Source organism: Pezoporus occidentalis, unplaced genomic scaffold (assembly GCF_034315485.1).
Source record: "Pezoporus occidentalis ecotype Australia unplaced genomic scaffold, CSIRO_AGI_Poc_V1 ctg118, whole genome shotgun sequence".
In the NCBI taxonomy this organism is placed as follows: Eukaryota; Metazoa; Chordata; class Aves; order Psittaciformes; family Psittacidae; genus Pezoporus; species Pezoporus occidentalis.
The window spans coordinates 1,065,266-1,082,032 of record NW_026912972.1 but is presented as its reverse complement, the minus strand read 5'-3'; the positions used below and the strand labels follow the sequence as shown (position 1 = coordinate 1,082,032).

At 45.4% G+C, this 16,767-nt stretch overlaps 1 protein-coding gene across 9 annotated transcripts in view; it reads right to left on the bottom strand.

Moving 5' to 3' along the window:
• Window positions 1-11,453, bottom strand: part of TRPM8 (transient receptor potential cation channel subfamily M member 8) — a 51,382-nt gene extending 39,929 nt beyond the window's left edge. For 2 of the 9 annotated variants that reach the window (XR_009969240.1, XR_009969241.1), the window contains exon 1: window positions 11,158-11,448. The gene's annotated coding sequence lies outside the window, so the exon portion shown is untranslated. Of the gene's footprint in view, window positions 1-11,157 lie in introns of all 9 variants that reach the window. The other 7 variants (XM_062642648.1, XM_062642655.1, XM_062642619.1 and 4 more) reach the window with 5 other exon arrangements.
• Between the last annotated feature and the right edge of the window lie 5,314 nt (window positions 11,454-16,767).

The window sequence follows — 16,767 nt, the reverse complement described above, 5'->3', positions numbered from 1 at the left end:
ATCTCAATTTGCCTTCCTTTCTGATGGGCATGCTTGCTATTCAGTATTCATATACAATAAGCAATTCCTAACGTAGTGTATTTACAAACTAAAGGGGATGTTAAGGAGGAACAGATCCATCACAGAGAAAGCAAACTGCAGCTCACATGGCCTGTCAGTACACCAGAAGCTTAGAATAGCTACAGCACCTGAACACTGATCCTTCAGGACTATTCCTCTAACAAGGATAAGCGTCCATATGTGTGATCTGAAGAACAAGTGGATTTTAAGTTTATTGGGTCCAAAAAGTTAAGAAGTTACAACACTTCATTACCCTTGAGAGCAGACACTGGACTGACTTCAGTGTCTTCGAAGGAGCATCCCTTCATCTGCACCAAAACACAGAACAAAATCCTATTTATGCTAGCAGCAAATACTTCAGTTCCCTTCATGTTCCTTTGTGAGCACTGGTGTCGTGGTTTAAACCCAGTCAGGTAACTCGTTCGCTCACTTCCCCCCCTTTCTTGCCCTCCCCCTGCTCTCGGAGGGACGGAGAGGAGAATCGAAAAGAATGCAACTCCCACAGGTTGAGATAAGAACAGTTTAGTAACTAAGGTATAACACAAATCACTACTGCTACCACCAGTGATAATAATGATAAAGGAGATAACAAGGGAAGAGAATACATCATCTCACCACCAGCCGACCGATAACTCGCCCCCCCCAGCCCGACCAAGCTCCGACCGATACCTCCTCCAACCCTGCAGACTCCCAGCCCTTCCGGCTAACTCCCAGTTACATCCTGGGCATGACGTGCTGTGGTATGGAATACTTCTTTGGTCAGTTTGGGTCAGGTGTCCTGTCTGCTTCCTCCCGGCTTCCCCTCCTCCCTGGCAGAGCATGAGGCTCACAAAGTCCTTGGCCAAACCAAAACATCGCTTGTTATCAGCTCTGTTCCCGAGCTGAAAGTCAAAACATTGCACTGCACCAGCTACCAAGAAGGGGAAAAATGACTGCTACTGCTGAACCCAGGACAACTGGAAAAAGTCTTGCTCTGAAAGGAAGGCTGGAAGCCAGGTAATGTGGTGACCTCAAATCCTACTTTTCCTCCCCAAACTGTTCTCTCTCCTTTTCCCTCTCCTTGGGCTTGCCTCTCAGGTGGTCCTGCTGCTCTATGGACTCCTGTCCCTCTCAGACACAGGAACACACACTACACTCTCCAGGTCTGATGAAGCATTCCTGTATAAATATATAGTTTCTGAGATCCAAAAACTAGTGAGTGTGAAACAATTTACTTAGGGCACTTGACAAAATAGGGATGGCACAGGCAGTGGGAAGCTGTAGTCATAAATAGAATGATGGAGTGTCATATGAGCAAGCTCTAAAGCAAGAAAAAAAAGGCAATTCTCCACAACAAAAATGTACATTTCTACTTCACAGCTATTTTAAAACCACTTCATTTTAAGGTGGAACACAACTGACTCAGTGTTGCTCTCTGTGCATGGTGGAAGTCCACAGCTACTTCCCCCACGTTCTTCAGCACACCTGGGATCACAATCACTCTCCCACTGCTAAGTAATGGAAGAGCATGGAAAAATCCGCCTTCTTCCTTCCCACCTTCTGCACGCAACAGGAATGACTTAAACCCAAGAAAAGGCAAAAGTCTAGAAAATGTATTTCATCATGGCTGCGGCCAATGGGATGAGGTTCCACAAGACTAAGTGCCGGGTCCTGCACTTGGGCCACAACCCCCTGAAACGCTCCATGCTTGGGGAAGAGTGGCTGGAAACTGCTCATGGAAAAGGAGCTGGGGGTGCTGGTTGATGGACCTGAACATGAGCAGCTTGTGCCCAGGCAGCCAGGAAGCCATCCTGGTCTATATCAGCACCAGTGCGGCAGCAGTTACAAATCTCATCTCAGGCCTCCCAAGACAATACTGAGCTAGCCTGCATGCCATGTGAAAATCATGTAATAGTGTGATTCAGGCACAAACCCAAATACCAGGTACATGATCTGGCTATTTGGTTACATTCCATGTGGACTTCATGGGTACCTTGAGCTTCTAAGCACCACACCACCTTCCACAGATGCCCACCACAGCTATGTCCTCTTTCAGCACTGCAGAAAGTTGATACACTGCTTCTCAAGTAGAAGCTGCAGCAGGAAATAAAGCACTCTCCCTGCTTTGAAGCTTGTGATCTCCTTTGCATTACTAACTCCATCAAACCCTATCTTCAGAGCAAGGACAAAAGTCTGACAAGCTTTGCACCAGATTCAGGAGAAGACTTTGTAGAAAGCTCACTAAAGCAGCTCATTATCAGCAGAACACAAGAACAAAATGCCCTCCAAAGAGGCCACCAGCCTGGTCATGCCCTGCTTCAGAAAAGCAGCATTTCTTTATTTACCCAGAAATTGCAAGAGTCTGTGGAAGGAGAGAGCGGATGTTCCTTTATGGGCATCTGCTCAAGGGGCTTTTCAATGGGAAAAGGGTTAAGAAAAGAAGGAAGCCACAAACAAGAACATGCAGAGAGGAAAACCTGATTGACAGACAGTAAGGGAGCAGACCCTAACCTAGTCGACCACATTAACTGGTAAGCATATGGGAAAGGTGGGAACGCTTATTCCAGGGAGGTTATCTGATGGGGCAGGCTTGTCAAATGACACACACTAAGGAAAAGGGGGAAGCCATACACATGTGCAGAGGCTTCAAACTGACAAGCAAGGATCACGGAACTGCAGAGAAGCAGTTCCTCTTCTACAAGGACACACTGCTAGAGGAACTGAGATGCCTCCAGCTACAAAGAAATCATCCTGCCCTTGTGAAGTGCTAACTGGTAACAACTAAGGTGATGCTGAGAAAGTAGTGTCCCTAAACCCACCAGGTTCTTTAAAACAAAGAAAAACCTCACAGGCACCCCCTCTACCACATCACTTATTTCACTAAGACTGGCAGCTGTGCATTGAGAGACATATTTCTTAACCCAGAAAGCAATTCTTATTATTTCATAATATTGAGGTTTGGTGTAAAGAGGTTTTTAAAGCTGTAATTCAACATAAGGCTAATACATTTTGGTCTAGATCTAAGCAGCTTATTTACTGATAGGGCTTTACTTTAGTTGTTGATTTGTTTAATAACTTAACACCAGACAAGTCACTATGGACACAACTGTACAGAGAGAAGATGAAAAGGAAACAAGGAATTATTCATTCCAAATATGAATGGATTTCAAGTTTGCCTCAGTGTTTTTGTACGTAATTGATATTTGCTATAACTGCAGCAAAGTCAGCAGGAGTGCAAAGGAACCCTGAAAATCCTGGCCTTAAACTTCAGCGTTAAGTTCTCAAGAGCTGCATTGATACCACAGTATTCAGCTGGTGTTTGTAAGCAAAGCTCACGAGCCCCATGAGTGTTAGAAACAGCACAGCAGTCCCATACTTTAAAAGATGTGACACAGCAGTGGTTTATGTACAGGCAAACACAGTTCATTTTCTATTGCATTTCCAACCTGTTAAATATATACAAAGACATTTATAAAGCACAGACTAGTGCATTAAAGCATGACTTTAAGCTAACACAATTCGAGAGTAATAACCATTAAATAAACAGCAGAATAATCCTCTAAGGTATAAGACTAATACTATGACTTCCACAGCAGTTGAAGGAGCATACCCCCAAGGAAGTCTTCAGCTTAGAGATGACTAGAAAAAAAGCAAAGAAGTGACAAAAAATAACTAGTTCTAAAGACACCTCAATAACTAGTCTTTTAACAAGTTGGCCGCAACTGAAAAGCAAGAGCAGTTCCCATCCTCAGAAAGCTTTCAGATAAATCTAACCACTATTTGCATTAACACAGTTCTAGCAACTGGCTTTATGTGAAAGCTCCCAGAAAATACAAGGATGCTGCCCAACTTCAGCTGCACAGCTACCTCAATTCCAGCATCTCAAAAGTATCTATTCCTAAGTACAGAAATCAGCATCTGAGAACATAGCACCATGGAGCACTTACCAAAGTCTCCAGAATGTCCCCCTGCAGTCCTACTGAAATCATGACTCAAAGAGGAAGGGTTTGATATAGTTCAGCTTGCAAAGCCCCTCCTTTTTTAACAGTGTCATGCTTTCCTTTCAGGGGAGGGCAGGGAGGAAGAGACAACGCACCAAAGCAAGCAATGGCAGGATTATCCACCAGTTAAGGCAGGCATAATTGCACCAGGGTGCAGGAAATAACAGTTGCAGGTGATGGGGAAGAGCACAGCAACACTGCCAGTGTACCACAGGAACTGGTAACGATGCTGCAGCTAATTTAGGCAATCAACAACACTATTAAAAAGCCAGAAGTATAAGAAAATGCCTGTGGGAATAAATGATTAGGTTTTAATGTATCAGAAGATAATGAAACAGTTCTAAAATCAACACCTATTAATCTAATTTAATGCGAGGTCGTGGAAACACTGGTGGTTGCAAACCAGGGTTTTACAACTGATATTTTGACTCAATAAAAAAATCTTGCTCTCTGTTCCACAGTGCAAAGTAATCTGGTTTTCTTCTGCCTTTAGATTAAAGCTATTCGCTTTAGTAAGAGTAATATCTGTTGGATGATATTCAGTCACTCCTTGGATGATATTCACAGTCACTCCTTGGAGAGCCAGACTGTTCCTGGTCCTCTCTCATTGCAGAAAGCAGACCTCTTGCTGGAGAACCTTGTACATCATTTCAATCTCCCTCTAAGGGGATATATAACCACCTCACAAGCTCAAGCACCCCCCCAATCCTACTTTAGTTTGCACTGCAGTGGATGAGCATGTAAGGAGAAAATACATCTGGCTCTTGAGGGCAGAAATTCCTGATCCATAAGTAACTCCAGAACAAGAGGGAAAGAATAACACCCAAGCCAAAACAAACAGGTTGGAATTAAAAATCTGCTGTTGGAAACACAACCATTAAAAACAAGCTGATGTGGTTTGAATTTCTGCTGATGGTCAAAAGCCCACAGTGCTATTTCTTGGAATGACGGGTGTCACTGAACTGCACAAGTGCTTTCCAAAGCATGATCCCAGAACATCCAGACTAAAGAACCTGATGCCATGCACTTTGCTCCCTCCACTCACCCAGCCCCAGGCTTTACTCCTCTTGGAAACCAGGTGGAGGGAATGATGCACATAGGAATGTGTTCCCAGCACACAGCCAGTGGGCCAGGACATCTAAGTGGATAACCAGCAAAAAAACCCCCTCGCATTACCTTGCCATATCCACATCTGTATTTGCACAACCCTTCCCTAGTCTAAGTTCTCCCAGCAGACCACCAGGAAGAACAAAATGCCAGATCCTGTCATGGAACAGCCAGGGTACTTCCTAACTACAGAAGCTAAACCAAAACCTTACATGGAGATTCACAAAGAATATTTCTATCACAGAAATCCCTCTGGATTTAGTTTTCTTTGGCTGCAAGCTGGGAACAGAAGCAGAGCCAGATGCAGACCCTGATGCAGTTGTGCATAGAAGCTCATTTACTGTGTGTGACCTGCCTTCTGTACCCTCTTTTATTGCTTGCTACAATGACCAGCTTTTCCCCTTTATATCCAAACTGCAGAAACTCACCTTGAGCAGAGGTACAGCTTGCATGGCTCCTTACCCTTTTTATGTTGTGATTTTGGATTCATAACCACTGGGGAGAACAAAGAAACACCAGCTTTCCAGCTTAGAGACTGAATTTCTCAACAACATTAGAAAAGGAGGAGGAGAAAGCCATGAAAGTTATTAAATGGGAACTGTGAGAGAATACTTTAGCACTTCTTATCCTCAAAAGCACCTTGAATGCAATTAGCATGAACACAATAAACCTGGTGAGAGACAAAGCTCATTAGCTGCCATTTCAACTCCATGCCCTTTGGCTCTCTACCTCACCTGGCTCCTTACATACCCAACTGCTCTCAGCAAAGCTGAGAAGTTCCTTGCTTGTGGCTTTTATAATTTCCCAGCTCTGGCTAAGGAGAAGCAACCCACAAAAGCACTGAAATAAAGCAGAGGAGACTCTTCAAATCAAGGACAAGGACAGATGTTGTCTTCTCCTCTTCTTCCCTCCTCCCCTCTTGTTTTTTTTTTTTAGCAAAGAAAGGGAGATCTGATTCCTTTTTCTGTGTGTGTAATCCACTAACATGCACGTAACTAGCCACTGCAAGTTTCTTTCCTTTCAGATAATACAGGAAATTTGGTGGCTTAACTTCTGGGTTATATTTACATATATTTATATTATATATCAAATGAGGAGCTGCAGAAGGTATTTTTCTTTGCAAGAAAGGTCAACCAAACTATACCAAAGTCCTACCTTAAGCAAAGGTGTGGCAAGGCCCATTCCAGTACAACTTTGGCAACAAAACCACAGACAGAGCTGATTTTGAGCTTTAGGAGTGTTGGCAAAGCCTAAGGAGCACTTCTCTGTGGAGAGAGCTGCTCAAGAGACACGGTTCTTTACAGGCACCACTTTCTGGTTACTCATTTCTTCCTGTATTCAGGAAGACAAGTATGCTGCTGGAGATAAAGTTTCATAAAAGATACCCAGTTCCAGAGATTCTTGCTCATTTTGAATAGCAAACCTTGTAGGACGGCAGATTTCCAGCTGGCTGCTCAAGTCACAGGGATTTAACATGAATTACTGAAACAAATGTAGTTATTTTTAGCCATTTGCCTTTCCAAGGTATTTAATAGAATATCCCATCAAGTCCGCAATGACACACCACAGGGCACCCTATGGAGACCATAACCTAGTGCAAAATGGTAATATTTCGGCATTTACAGATATTTCATTTGTAGGGATTACTGACAGAGCCCAAATCTATTAGAAATACCTCTATTATCCTGACTGTCCAGCTAGTCTCACTTAGAGAGGACAGTCTCCTATACAAACCTGTGACCTTGCACAGATACAGAAACCTAGAGTTAGGGAACCTTGAAAGCTGATTATGACAGAGCAGGAAACTTGGTCCTACCCTCCCTTCTTATCTGCTGCTTCACATGCATTTAAAAACCTTTTTAACAACTTCTATTCCTAAATGCAGACACTTAAGTGTGAGAGCCCACAGCATTTGGATAACAACGGGTGAAGTCATTCTGAGAAGCATGTTAGCCCAGAAAGCTTTAAAAGTGCATTTTGGTGTGAAATATTAATAGGCCTGAACAGAACACTGGCACATTCTTTCTGTAAAAGCCTTAAAAAGAAACGAAAGCCACTAAAAATAAGTATGCAATTTGCAGCTTCTGAATGCTCAGTGACTAGAGCAATTGTGCACCTCAGGCTCTTACGCACTTCATTTGACGGAAGTGTTCTGAGAAAGTGTTCAAGCTTCAAAACTGAAGAGGGGTGAGGGGATGAGATTAAAAGTTTAGGACACTTTAGATCAGCTTCCTCCCCAAAAAAAAGAGAGACACAAACACACTCTTAGCCTCAAACATAGCAGCTCTATCAAGAACTGCAGCACACAGAGAGAGGTGAGGAGGAAGAGATAGTCAATGGAAAACAATCCCCTGGAGGCTGAGGTCAGACTGATTAAGATAGTGTTTCAGGCAATATCCGCTGAAAACCAGAGCTGAAAGCAAACAAACACTAAATATACTTTTCCCAGAGTCTTACAAGGAAAAGATTCTCATGGAAAATGTATGAATAAGCTTCCAAGCAATTCTAGATTAGCAAAGGTATATTTCTTTCATTGGGATTAGTTTCATTAATTATTAATCAGCTGCTGCTGTCAAGCCTGTGTGCTTAAAACCCCTCAGCGGTCTATTCTTTACAGGGGTGGCTTCTAAGTTTGATTTTATGTCCATCACGCAGCATTAAAATGAAAAAGAAGCAATTTAGAGTAAACCATGAATTTGATCCTCTCACTTATACATTTCATTGCTTTCCCAAGACCATAAGGAGCTTGGTGTCTGGGGACTTTAGCAGACTTCAAGGGGAAGAGCAGCATAAGCCCAAGGTCAGGCACAAAGGTGAAGTGTAGTCTGTAGTTACACCCCTGGAGTGCTTCTGAGGCATTCCCTGCACTTCCTGAGCAGGATGGATTAGAATATGAAGCACCTCTTCCACCAAAACCAGAGTCTCTAGCTGCCAAAAGGGGAAGGAACCCCTCTCTTACTTTCCCTCCTTCCCCACTCTGAACATACAACCTCAATTCTGGCAGTAAATGTCTCTCTAAAACGCAATAGCATTGCACACACTACGCATTTCTGGCAGGGCTGGCGATTCTGGACACACTTGCCTTTCTTCCAGCACATCCTCAGCAAGTTGGCAGTACAAAGCATTCACTCATTTTCTCCCTGACACTATTATTCACAAGGATAAAGATCACTCAAAGTCTGAGGACCAGAGGTTTCCTCCTAAGAACAGCTAGTAGGTTTAAGTGTGCTGTAGCTATTCTGGTCTGTAAGTAACCTTCAGTGGAGCTAGAACCTCTGGCTTCTGTGCTGCCATTAACCTTGGACCTAGCTGAAAGCATGCCATGAAAAAAGCAGTTTCACAATACAGCCATAACACTGAAAAAGGTAACATGGTGACCAAGATGAGAGCTGAAAAAAAGCCAAATATTACCTTCACTTCATCCCCAGCATTAAAAATCCAACACGGTCACTTTATCAACTCTGTTCTTGGGGACAATGCAGTTTCTTTTGACACTCTCCTAAAGTTTCTTACAATTGTAGTTACTTCTACAATTAGAACAGGTTTTAACAGAAAAGATTCACAACCCTCAAAGTTGAAGAGGAATCAGAAGTGCCTTCAAGCCAAGGATCTGGGCTACCTGACTATACAGCTCTGGGGGAAAGTCAGGGACATGGGGACGTGGGCCATGTTCTTCTCTTCAGTCTTGCTGGTGAGGAAAAATGGCATGAGGAGAAAGGCACTGATTTGCGGGTCTACAAGTGATTGTAAGGTTGATGTTGGCTGGTGTTGATTTTAGTTTCTATGACCATAAGACACCAGTTTCCCAGCAGCATGGAGGAATTGGTAAATCGAGCTTTAAACTAGGAATGACCAGGGAGGGAGAGAATTACCAGCAGCACTGAGGCAGTGATGGACAGGGTAACTGAGCAAAGGCAAAAGAACATGAATTAAACTATGAGCAAACCTGATCTGCCACACCAACTGATGAGGGCAAGCAAGCTCTTGAGGCTTGGCCTGCCTGAGAGTAGATTTGGCCTATAGATAAAGAAACCATATTCCAGGCCATTAAATACCACACTAAGTCTATGAATCCAAAAATATTTTAAATGTAAATAGGGCAAAGCTAAAGATCTGAGCTCTTTAAACCAGAGTGAGGTTTTAAACGGGTGTTTATTCAATTCTGCAGAAATCGCTGCGATTCCTAATACATAGTGAATACCAAAACCAGAGATTGAAAAGTACCAGTTCTGGACCAGCTTGAACAGGGCTTGGAGCAACCTGCTCTAGTGGAAGGTGTCCCTGCCTGTGGCTGGGGTTGGAATTGGTCCCTTCCAACCCAAACCAGCCCGGGATACTATGATCTTAAAGGTCTTTTCCAACCTTTCTGATTCTATGATTTGCAAGTCTTCAAGCTACTGGCACCGGTAACGTATTTTTGGTCTCAGACTCTCACCAGAACATACACACCCCAAAGACCTGGCCCTGAATTTGATGAAGGCTGTGAGTACACTGAAAGAGGGGGACCACTGAGACAATTCTAAACAGAGCTGTAAGAAATACTGTTAAAATATGAAAAGGATATTAAAGACAACTTCAAATACCTTCATTATCAATGCATACCGTCTGCTAGCAAGCTTTTAGCATCTAAAAACCAGCTTCCATCAAGTTAGCATAATTCTGCTTTTCACACTGTAAGTAGCAGTACTAGGAAGAGCCATCCTAAACTTTCACATCATCTTCAACTCTCCAGCTTCTCCAACCTTCCAGATGGGCTGAAACCACAAAAAAATCAAGTATGTGCTTGGAGCTGCCGCTCCCTAATTTGTGAGAGAACAAGTTCTTGATCAATTGAAACAATAATGAACATATTTCTGACTCCCAGCTCCTCTGAAACGGCAGAGAGAGGTTTTCACTCTGACAACTTGTATTAGCAAGCCCGGAGTCTGCAAGCAGCAACATTTAGAAAGTAATTTGAAACTGGAAGAGTACTTCTGGGGGAAGTGTCTCAAATGTCAGCTCTATTAAAACAGCTCTCTGACAGCCTCATCGAGGAGCCTTTCTTTTTTAGTGTGATATTTGTATCGATTTTTAAAATAGCAATCCCATTACTACACATTAACAGCACAGATAAGCATCTCTTGGAGAGTATTTAGTATTACAACAGGACGAAGAGAGAACATGAGGGCAGTAATTTTCCACCACATAGAAGGTGAGGTTAAATGTTGAAAGGACCAGCTTAACACTTGGTATCTGAGAATCAAGTCAGTCTCTAAAGCAACTTTTCAGCACAGCAGCATGTGCGCTGATATTTTTTGTTACCCGAATCCACTCCGTGCTATTCTGCTCCCTTCCCAGCAGTGAGCCCCAACGTCCCTCTTAACCTGCTGTCCTGCTGTCAGTCATGGAAATTTCCTTTCTAATATGTCTAATTGACACAGTTTAAAGCGCAACGGAGGAAAACCAAGAGCAAGTGTGCATAGACACAGGGCTCAACCAACATGACTACAGGAAAAAAGACACTCTGGCAGAAGAGGGATGGGAGAGGCAGGCATTGGATTTCCACAGCCAGAAAGACCAGTTCTTACCCCTCACAGAGCACACAAGTTCCTCTACAGACTTGCCCCAGTCATTAGAACTGTAAAGTTGACCAGATTCCCAATAGCACCATTGGTTCAGCCGAAAGAAACATTTAATAGCATTAAATCCTGCCATTCTCCAGCCCAGATCTTGCCTGCTCTAGTGGAAGGTATCTCTGCCCATGGCAAGGGGTTGGGACTGGATGAGGTCCCTTCCAACCCTACCTGTTCTATGATTCTACCTCAGATGTCAAGGAGATGCTGCTAGCAGAAATATGCATGACTAGTATGGGTAAGTTACCAAAATCTCAAGGTTCCTCTCTCAAAAACCAGTGTCCACATTATGTCACTCTTCCGAGCCCTCCCCAGTACACATGCGTCTAGAGCTCATTTTCAAACCAGTCTTCAGAACTATACTTTGGATGATGCTGAAATACAACTTGCATACTTACAGATGTCCCTGGATATCAGCACATCAGACAAGGTGTTCAGATGGGCACAACACACCAAAGGCAGTCAAGTCTTTGGTCTTCCAGCTACCAGAAACGCGCCATACCAGAACCACATGCAGAACCTGAACCTGCCATCCACTGTTGTGCACCGTCTTCATGGCGAGGTGCAGTCGTGGGCTGTTATTCACTCCGACTGATGAACTGCTGGATGGAAGGGATCAGCTGAGCATCCAAAGGAGAGCAGAAAACAGTCTGGTATCTGCTTCCAAATTCAGTCACCGTGAGAGGTCATGGTCTCACAAGCAAATGGTGCACAACATGGAAAGACCTGTCTGCTTAGGTAAGGGGACATGAGGGGACAGCAGGGGTGGCCATGAGGGGAGAAGTGGAGTGATCATGAGGTGTGAGGGGAGATCATGAGGGGACAGGAGGGGCAGCCATGAGAGAAGATCATGAGGGGAGAAATGGGGGTGGTCATGAGAAGAGATCGTGAGGAGCAGGAGAGGCAGCCATGAGGGGTGATGAAGATCGTGTGGAGAGAGCAGGGGCAGCCATGAGGGATGAGGAGAGATTGTGAGTGGACAGGAGAGGTGAGGGGAGATCATGAGGGGAAAGCAGGGGCAGCAACGAGGGAAGATCAAGAGAGGAGAGATGGGGTGGTCATGAGGAGAGATCGTGAGGGGCAGGAGGGGTGGCAATGAGGAGTGAGGAAGATCAAGATGGGAGAGCAGTGGCAGCCATGAGGGGAGAAGTGTGATGGTCTTGACGCCTGAGGAGAGAGCATGAGTTGACAGGAGGAACAGCCATGAGAGGTGAAGGGCGATTGTGAGGGGATGGCAGGGGACAGGGGGCATGAGGGAAGATCATGAGGGAAGAGACAGGGTGGTCACGAGTAGAGATCATGAGGGGACAGGAGGGGCAGCCATGAGAGAAGATCATAAAGTGAGTGATGGGGCAGTTGTGAGGGGAGAGCAGGGGCAGCCATGGGCCACAAGGGGCAGCTGTGAGGGGTAGGGGCAGCAGCTACAGAGTGTGGGGCCACTATGGGGGGGCAGATGAGGGGTGGCTGTGACTGGAGATCATGAAGGCAGCCATGAGGGGAGATCAGATTGCTCTCAGTGACGTGGTGGGTTGGTGGTGGGAGATCAGATTGCTCTCAGTTGACCTCAGTGGGTTGGTGGTGGGCTTGGCAGTGCTGGGGTAATGGTTGGGCTCAATGATCTCAAAGGTCTTTTCCAACCCAGCTGATTCCATGATTCTAAACAACTAGAAAAAGGATCTTCAGAGAAGCCCATGGAGGTCTGTAGAGGAGGGATGCTGCTTTACTCAAGCAATTATGTGGCAAGATTTCCTCTAAACCATGAAAACAGAAGACAACCCAAGTGCTTCAGGTAGGCACAAAGCTGTCTTTTCCCTAGCTTTGATACAGATGACAGAGGCAACAGTCCACTATAGGCTTATAAAGAGAAGAAATATTTGCCCCAAAGGGATCTCCATGAAAATCATTCCCTCCTTTCATCAGAACATGCCACAGTATCATACAGTTTACACTTGTACATTCACAACCAGGTACAAGGATGGGTACAAGGCAGAAGGCATGCAGAAGCAGCTAGGCTGGCTACAGAGAAGACTACCCAGTATATCCAAAGCCAGGCATGTCTCTGAGCATGAAGTGATGAAATGAAAGGCTTGAACGATGCCTGAAGCCAGTCTAGAGTAAGTTACTGTTCATATCAACAAATCCTGAGATTCCCAGTGTGAGAATGTGTATCCATTCACAGGACTAATGACAAGCCCTCATATTCTAAGTGCCTCAAGCACCCTCACTTCAGAGATAATGGTGCCTGCTGACCATCATGCTGGCAACATGATGGTTCATGGTGCAATAGCCTAGGTTATTCTTTGGTTTAAATATTGAAACACACAAGAAAAAATTGCTATTACCAAAGTATGATCTAGAATTGCTACAGGATTAACTAGAGGAGGCAGAATAAGTTGAAATAGAAAGGTTTACAGAGAAGTCTCTCTCCTGACTCACAATGGGGTTACCACCTCTCCAACTCCAGCATTCTGAGTAACAACAAATTCCATGGCCTTGAGTCTCTCCAAAATGTCTTGTGATGTTGGGCTTGGGTGAATGCCTTTGAAGCCCCTGCCCTTCCCTCCTGAAGCCTTTCCAAGTTATGGGAAGGAAGCCCTGTGTCCATCCCCTCTGAGCTCTGGGAGGCTCCTCTGCACATATGCTCTGTGGCTCTATCCCACAGAGCCACACCAACTCTCCATGGGGCTGAGGAGGACAGTCTTCCTCCGTGATGTTCGAACAAAACAAGTATACAACATAGAGCCACAAACCATGCAGACAGACTTGGTGTCTCCATCATATTGACTGAGAGGTGAGAATATATCTTGAGGGCCCACATAAGTGCAGTAGATATCTGGAAAGAGAGAAACCAACTCCCAGACACATAAGCTATGTTCATCAAGGAGAGTTGCCTAGCTTTTCAGTGTGTACCACCTAAAGTGCAGGATGCCATGAAAGCCCAGAATGAAAAGAGCTGCCATTCCCTGTGTATATTCCTAGCTAAGTATAGAGCACCACACTGTGCAAGCACCTATGGAGGTAGTACTGCATCAGCCACTTGTGATCCTATAAGCCTGCTGTCTCCCAGGCACACAGCATTCCTATGTGCAGTTCCCTCCCTTATCTCTTGGAAAACCTCTGCTTATGTCCTGCAACTGCTTTTCCCAAATCCACTCTTATAGAACTGGAAAGAAAGTAACAAAAAATGGAGCTCATTGCTGCTCCATCTTCTCTTGGGTGGCAAATACCCTTGAATATCAAGCTGAAAACAGCTTCCCACAGAGACTGCCTTGCATTGCTCTACCACCTCCCACATTGTTCCTACACAGTTTAGAAGCTGGAGTGGCTGGATTGCCTCAGAGCCCACGTTGGGTCTGACTGGGATGGAGGTAAGATACCAAATTAACCAACTGAATTTGATACCTAATCTTCGTGTTTCAAACCTGAGCCTGCAGTCATCAGGCAACCCACTTCAGAGGCAGGGAAGTAGGACACCTACTGCTGATCTGAAGATGATAAGCAGATAAGGAGCCCTCTGAAAAAATAGTAGAGTATGGAGAAAAAGATAAATTCACCCCTTTAATCATGTGAGGTGCTGCCATCAAGGCTCAGTTGGATGGGGTGTGGAGCAACCTTGTCTAGTGGACAGTGGCCCTGCCCGTGGCAGGGGGCTGGAACTGGCTGAGCTTTCAGGTCCCTTCCACCACAAGCCAGGCTGGGATTCTATGTTTCTATGTGATGCTGTGTTCTGAAGCAACCAGAGCAATAGTTCATACCATGTAGCATCACGCTTAGACAAGAAAAAGAAGAGGACTCTTTTGCTCTTCCTATTTTGTTCCTTATTCTGTTGGGAGTTGGAGGGAGGGGAAGGGAATGAACATGCATCTTCATGGTGCTTAGATGCCTACTGGGGTGAATCAACAGGAGTGTCACTGGGCTCCCATGTCTTCCATCCCCTCTGAAGATGCCAACTAACATCTAAATGCACATCAGCGCATACTGGGGCTGAAGAATACAGGGATGTTGCCCGGGAAGCTAGGGACCAGGTTAGGAAAGCTAAGTCCCAATTAGAATTAAATTTGGCTAGGGATGTTAAGGATAACAGGAAGGAATTCTACAGGTACACAGCAAATAAAAAACAGACTAGGGACAACGCAGCCCCCTATGGAAGCTATTGGGAGAACTGGCTACACAGGATTTGGAGAAGGCTGAGGTTCTGAATGACTTCTTTGCTTTGGTCTTCACTGCCAAAGGCTCTGACTGCACCACCCAAATCTTGGAAGGCAGACGCAGGGAGAGGATCAGGTTCAAGACCATCTTAATAACCTGAATGTACACAAGTCCATGGGACCTGATGAAATCCATCCGTGGGTCCTGAAGGAGCTGGCGAAGGAAGTTGCTAAGCCACTGGCCATCATATTTGAGAAATCATGGCAGTCAGGTGAAGTTCCCAACGACTGGAAAAGGGGAAATGTAACCCCCATTTTCAAGAAGAGGAATATAGATGACCCGGGGAACTACAGACCAGTTAGTCTCACTTCCGTGCCTGGCAAAATCTTGGAGCAGATTCTCCTGGAAGGCATGCTAAGGCACATGAAAAACAACAAGGTGCTTGGTGACAGCCACCTGACCAATTTGGTGGCCTTTTTACGATGGGGCTACAAAACTGATGGACAGGGGTAGCGCAGTTGATGGCATCTACCTGGACTTGTGCAAAGTGTTTGACATTGTCCCACACGACATCCTTGTCTCTAAATTGGAGAGACATCAATTTGATGGATGGACCACTCAGTGGATAAAGAACTGGCTGGATGGCCGCACACAAATGGTCAATGGCTCAATGTCCGGCTGGGGACCAATAACAAGTGGTGTCCCTCAGGGATCGGTGTTGGGACTGGTCTTGTTCAGCATCTTTGTTGCTAACGTGAACAGTGGGATTGAGTGTGCCCTCAGCAAGTTTGCCGATGACACCAAGCTGTGTGGTTCGGTTGATACCCTGGAGGGAAGGAATGCCATCCAGAGGGACCTCGACACACTTGTGAGGCGGGCTGATGCCAACCTCATGTGGTTTAACCATGCCAAGTGCAAGGTCCTACACCTGGGCCGGAGCAATCCCAGGCACAGCTACAGGTTGGGCAGAGGAGAGATTCAGAGCAGCCCTGCGGAGAAGGACTTGGGGGTGCTGGTTGATGAGAAAATGAACATGAGCCAGCTTCAGTGTGCACTTGCAGCCCAGAAAGCCAGCCATATCCTGGGCTGCATCAAAAGGAGCGTGACCAGCAGGTCGAAGGAGGTGATCCTGCCCCTCTACTCTGCTCTCGTGAGACCTCACCTGGAGTATTGCATGCAGTTCTGGTGTCCTCAACATAAAAAGGACATGGAACTGCTGGAACAAGTCCAGAGGAGGCCACGAGGGTGATCAGGGGACTGGAGCACCTCCCATAGGAAGACAGGCCGAGAATGTTGGGGCTGTTCAGCCTGGAGAAGAGAAGGCGGCATGAAGACCTCAGAGCAGCCTTCCAGTATCTGAAGGGGGCCTATAGGGATGCTGGGGAGGGACTATTCATTAGGGACTGTAGTGACAGGACAAGGGGTAACAGGTTCAAACAGGGGAAGTTTAGATTGGATACGAGGAAGAAGTTCATTACTGTTAGGGCAGTGAGGCACTGGAATGGATTGCCCAAGGAAATTGTGAATACTCCAAACCTCACAGCGTTCAAGGCCAGGTTAGACAAAGCCTTGGGTGAGATGGTTTAGTGCGAGTTGCCCCTGTCCATGGCAGGGGGGTTGGAACTGGATGATCTTAAGGTCCTTTCCAACCCTAACGATTCTATGATTCTATACTCACTGGTGTCATGTGCTGGTTGCAAGGGGAAGAGCCATGACCATTTGAAGTGCAGAGACCTACCGAAAGAACTCGGAATTGCTCAGAGATTTCCATTAGGGCCCTGTTACATCAATCCCCAAAACTTAGGGTCAGAGGAATATCAATTTACTTTCTAAATGGATTCTGTGCCCTTAAGGCTACA